At 33.2% G+C, this 5,786-nt stretch overlaps 1 pseudogene; it reads left to right on the top strand.

Annotated features, from left to right (window-relative positions):
- The first annotated feature begins 4,925 nt into the window (after positions 1-4,925).
- Positions 4,926-5,007, top strand: LOC126002998 (uncharacterized; annotated as a pseudogene).
- The last annotated feature ends 779 nt before the right edge of the window (positions 5,008-5,786 follow it).

The raw sequence follows: 5,786 nt of genomic DNA, 5'->3' as shown, positions 1-5,786 counted from the left end.
ATTTAATGCCATCCCTCTAAAGATACCCATGACATTCTTCAAAGAAGTGGATCAGACACTTTTGAAATTCATTTGGAACAAGAAACACCCTCGAATAGCTAAAGCAATCATTGGGAAAAAGAATATGGGAGGAATTACTTCCCCCAACTTTAAACTGTACTACAAAGCAACAGTTATCAAAACAGCATGGTATTGGAATAAGGATAGGTCCTCAGATCAGTGGAATAGGCTTGAATACTCAGAAAATGTTCCCCAGACATACAATCACCTAATTTTTGATAAAGGAACAAAAAAATCCTAAATGGAGCAAGGAAAGCCTTTTCAACAAGTGGTGTTGGCAGAACTGGTTAGCCACTTGCAAAAATGCGAACTCAGACCCCCTGCTAACACCATGTACTAAGGTGAAATCCAAACTGATTAAAGACCTTGATATCAGACCTAAAAACATAAGGTATATAGAACAACACGTAAGTAAAATACTCCATGACATTGAGGCTAAAGGCATCTTTAAAGAGGAAACAGCACTTTCCAAACAAGTGGAAGAAGTGATAAACAGATGGGAATATATTAATCTGAGAAGCTTCTGCACCTCAAAGGAAATAGTGCCCAGGATACAAGAACCACCCACTGAGTGGGAGAAATTATTTACCCAATACCCAACAGATAAAGGGCTAATATCCAAAATATACAAGGCAATGACAGAACTTTACAAGAAAAAAACATCTAATACCATCAAAAAATGGGGAGAAAAAATGAACAGACACTTTGATAAAGAAGAAATACAAATGGCCAAAAATACATGAAAAAATGCTCCACATCACTAACCATCAGGGAGATAAAAATCAAAACGACTATGAGGTATGATCTCATGCCACAGAGATTGGTACACATCACAAAAAATGGCAACAAGCATTTCTGGTTGGGATGTGGAGAGAAGGAACTCTTTTTCACTACTGGTGGGAATGCTGTCTAGATATGGAGATTCCTCCAAAAACTGGAAATTGAACTCCCATATGATTCAGCTATACCACTCCTAGGGATATACCCTAGGAACTCAGAAATACAATATAAAAATCCCTTTATCACACCTATATTCATTGCAGTGCTATTTACAATAGCTAGATTCTGGAAATAACCAAGTGGAGCACACTGAACTTTGAGCTATCAATTGTAAAAATACTTTGGAATGATATGCTTATTAGTGGCCAAGGGTATAAGTAAATGTTCAAGAATTTATTAGACCTCTGTTCTAAAATTAGAACAAAAGTGTCTATATATTGGGTATTAGAAATAAGCTCAATACTGTATTAAATTTCAAAATCTATTTTTCCACGTTTGTCTCCTAATTTGTTTATAATATTAAATCCTATTGTGTAGTTGTATTCTGTAGTACATTACAAAGCCACATTTATCTTGAAATTCCAAACAAAAGCAAGGAAATTATATATTTACTATTCATATTTTATACTGAAACCTTACTCCCACTCTCCCTGCTATGCTAATAATCACATTTCTGTTTCTTAAATATGTTCATATATAATAGTGCCTGCATATTTGGTGTTCCTGTGACATTAAGTTATTTAGCAATAGAGTCATATGGCACTACCTTTTAGTGTCCAGGTTTGTGCTCAAATATGACCTTTCTACAGACACATTTTTTGTTCATGTAACTAGCTTTTATGTTTATTGTCCATTGAAATAAAAACTCTTACAGCTATATAAATAATATTATAATTTTATAATTATTTTATTTTTTCTCATATAGGCCAAAAGGAAAATAGAATTTCTATCTGTAGAAGTTACTGTTCTTTTTTTTTTTTTTTTTTTTTTTTTTGGTTTTTGGGCCACACCCGGTAACGCTCAGGGGTTACTCCTGGCTATGCGCTCAGAAGTCGCTCCTGGCTTGGGGGACCATATGGGACGCCGGGGGATCGAACCGCGGTCCGTCCAAGGCTAGCGCAGGCAAGGCAGGCACCTTACCTCTTTGCGCCACCGCCCGGCCCCAGAAGTTACTGTTCTATCTATAGAGTCTAAAACAATATATAGTGCAGAACATTGGCAAATGACTATTTGGTAAATGTAAGAATGAATAAAGTATATGAATTATGTTATGACTGCAACAAAAGTAATGGATACTAAAGGAATCTTCTTCCATCATATACATGATCACTTTCTTATGATATATAAGCAATATATTAAACATTTTAGGTCTCTGTTTTGATTACTTGATCAATAAGACGAATACAGAGAAGATAAAAGCGAGTCTTTGTGCCTGAGAACTATCAGTTCTGATGACAGGCCTGATGTTGAAGATGCCAAAATTGTAAAAAAGGTAAAAGACTTCTGGGAATGTTTAAGAGTTTAAGCTAAATCATTCAGTTGTGTATTTGAATCATTGCTATGTATAATTTGATTTCTTTTTAAAATGTTCAATTTGAGATACAAATCATAAGTGAACAAGTCATAAATCTACCTGTCAATTCATTATCACTGAAGTTAATAATTTTTCCATATTTTTTCAATTTATTTGTTTGCTCCTGGCACTGCATCAGGATATTTTCTGGCAGTGTTTGGGGAACTGTATGAAATATTGAAGATTGAATGTAGGTCTACCAACATGTATGGCTAACACCCTACTTGCTATATTATTGCTAGTCCTTGTACCAACTGCTGTAAAAATGGTATACTTTCAATGAATATAATATGGTTCTATATATGTTATTGAATCATTAAAGCAATGTACACAGGAATTTTCAATGTGAATTATTTCTAACATATTATCAATAACTTTGATTTTTATAGTTCATTAGCAATGTTTACATACAATTAAAATACACAAACTTAAATATTAATATCATTGTATCTTTTAAGATTTTATATCCAATAAAACTTTTTAATAGAGAAAATTTAATTTACATCTTTATAATCTTTAGATCAGATAAAAAATTATTCTTTAGTTTGAATTGTAATGTTTATTCTAATTAAGAATTTAAACTAGTAGTCTATAGCATGAAATATGTCTGATTTTTATTACAACAAATGAAAGTATTTCTGTGACAAAACTATATTCTTCTTTGTACTAATCTATTTATATATACATTTTGTTTAGTAATATATTAGAAAAACAGAACAATCTAAACAAATTATAGATTCAGAATATCATGAAAATCACATGAATTAATCGAAGATATATGCATCATTTCAAAAGAAAATAAAAGATTTGCTGTAACTGTGGATTGTCTAATGGCATTCTTAGAAATGGAAAAGGGAACTAAACAGGGAAAAGTCCTATTGAGGGTTTTGAAGCTAGTTTAGCTTCATACATATGTTCTTTGACAGTTGGAAGAATGAATATTTCTCATCCCCCCCTTCGATTGCATTAAAAAATCATTGGAAAAGCTTGTGGATTCAAGTTTCATGCTCTTTGCAACTGAATTCCTTTCCTTTTCATATTTTAAATTTGTAACATGTTCTATATAGTCCTTAAGTGAACATCCTGTTTTCAGAACTTCTAAAACCCCATTACTTTGAACACTGTGCCACATGGCAATACTACAAACATAAAGAGTCCAGCTGTTAAGATGGAAAATACCATATAAATCACTGTAAAAGCGTCCTGTCTTCCACTTTGGAGAGCCCACGATAAGTATTTAAAGAAAAGGGATACTAACTTTAAAAGCCTTCAAAAGGCGCTGTCATGATTCTTTAGATTTTAGATATAATCTCTTACTGTTTCAAGAAGGGAAGGTTTACATAACTTGTTTCCTAAGAAATATTTTTTCTGCTAATTTCTCAAGCATGTTCTTGTTTCTGACCTCCTCCATGTGGCTTGTGAAATTTGATGTCGTATTATAATAATTCTATTCAATAAACATATTTTAAATAGAAAGGTTTTTGAAATAAAATTCCATTTATGTCCTCTGCAGCCTTAAAAATAAAATAAAGTCTCAGACAAGGATTGAAAACATTTCTGGGAAAAGAAACACAAATAGAATTGTCCTTGAATTTTGAATATCTTGAAGCAACAAATACTTATGCAAATGTCTATGCTAACCTAGGACAGCCTTAGTTGGATTCCCTGGTGTCCCATATGGTCCCCAAAGCCAGGAGTGATTTCTGAACGTATAGCCAGGAGTAAACCCTGAGCATCACCAGTGTGGCCCCAAAACAAAAACAACCCCCCCCCAAAAAAATAAACAAAAAAAGGTATGTTTCTTCTTGATGCTGTCCATTTTTAAGTTGCAGTTATATTTTTCATTCTGATAGAAGGAATTACATCAAGGAAAGAAAGATATATTAGAATGCTATAAAAAGAGGCTTGGATTTAGAGACACAGCATAGACTGCTGAGCATAAAAAGTTCTAAATAAATGTTAGATATTTCTATTTGGTCCATATTTCTAATATATGGAATCTATTGAAGAAACTTCATTGCCTCACTTCAGTAACCTCTTCAGTTTTCATTCAGTCTTTGCTTGAGGCAATTTCCAGGGACAAAGTCTGTAGTAAAGAAACAAGTTAAAAAGGAATTGACCCAGAGCCTCACACATTCAAAAGATGTGCTCTTCTATTGAGTTACAGCCTTGACTCACCAAATGAAAATCTTAATATGACCTTAGTTTGTCTTGATTTTATAAAATCAATTTTATTTTCTTAACTTGTAAATATCCACTTCTTATTTACTTTATTTCCTTATTGGAATATTTTAAAGAGTTTAATCTTTTTCTTCATTGAATGGAGTGTTTATTTTTCACACTGATAGGAATCCTAGAGCCCAGCCATGTTACTAAACTGTTACTTAGTAGGTAGTCTGATAAGATAGATAAGATAACTTGTCTATTTTTTCCCCTTAAAAATGGTGGAAAGAATAATATTTCTCAAAGACTTTATGGTGTTGATTAATAAATATTTCATTAAGAATTTATAAGCTTTGCGCAGTGGCAGTATCGTAGCCAATGAGGTTTATCCGAGGTGCGATTATTGCTAATTGAAAAGAATTTATAACAGGGCCCAGAGAGATAGCACAGCAGCGTTTGCCTTGCAAGCAGCCGATCCAGGACCAAAGGTGGTTGGTTGGAATCCCGGTGTCCCATATGGTACCCCGTGCCTGCCAGGGGCTATTTCTGAGCAGACAGCCAGGAGTAACCCCTGAGCACCCCCGAGTGTGGCCCAAAAACCAAAAAAAAAAAAAAAGGAATTTATAACAGCAGATAGGGCATCTGAAATGCATTTGGCTAGGTTCAATCCCTGATATTGAAAAGAAAGGAAAAACGATGTGTGCTTTGGAAAGGGGAGAGAGTAATCTAGATCATTGATACTGGCATTTATTGTCATAGTTGACTAAAATGACCTTGGAATAAATTACAGAATATTAGAGATTGGAGGTTCCTACAGAGAGATCATTTAATTAATTATTTTTTTAGATGAAGACTTGATATTTGAAATAAAAATTTTATTTTTTGAAATATCAATTAATGAGATCTTTGAAACAGACCCTCCAACTCTGTTTTGAACATTCTATGTCTTCTCGTCACACTACATTCCAATTATACTCCTCTTTGTTTTTATTTTTTGGCAGATTGTCAGTGGGAATAAACCATATGGTTGGCAACATATCTGCTATGAAGATGGTAGAGAAATTTGCTTTTTACTGAACTTTCTTAGAAATGGCATGTTGACTGAATAAAAAGGGATGTATTGGAAAGCTTGAAGTAGATTGTTTCTGATGATTTCACTTTGTAGAAATTTCCATGATTTATTTGAATCACCATTATTCAAAATAATCAA

This window comes from Suncus etruscus, chromosome 2 (genome assembly GCF_024139225.1).
Source record: "Suncus etruscus isolate mSunEtr1 chromosome 2, mSunEtr1.pri.cur, whole genome shotgun sequence".
Classification (NCBI taxonomy): Eukaryota; Metazoa; Chordata; class Mammalia; order Eulipotyphla; family Soricidae; genus Suncus; species Suncus etruscus.
Note: the sequence above shows the minus strand (reverse complement) of the source record. Positions and strands in the feature narration are given on the sequence as shown.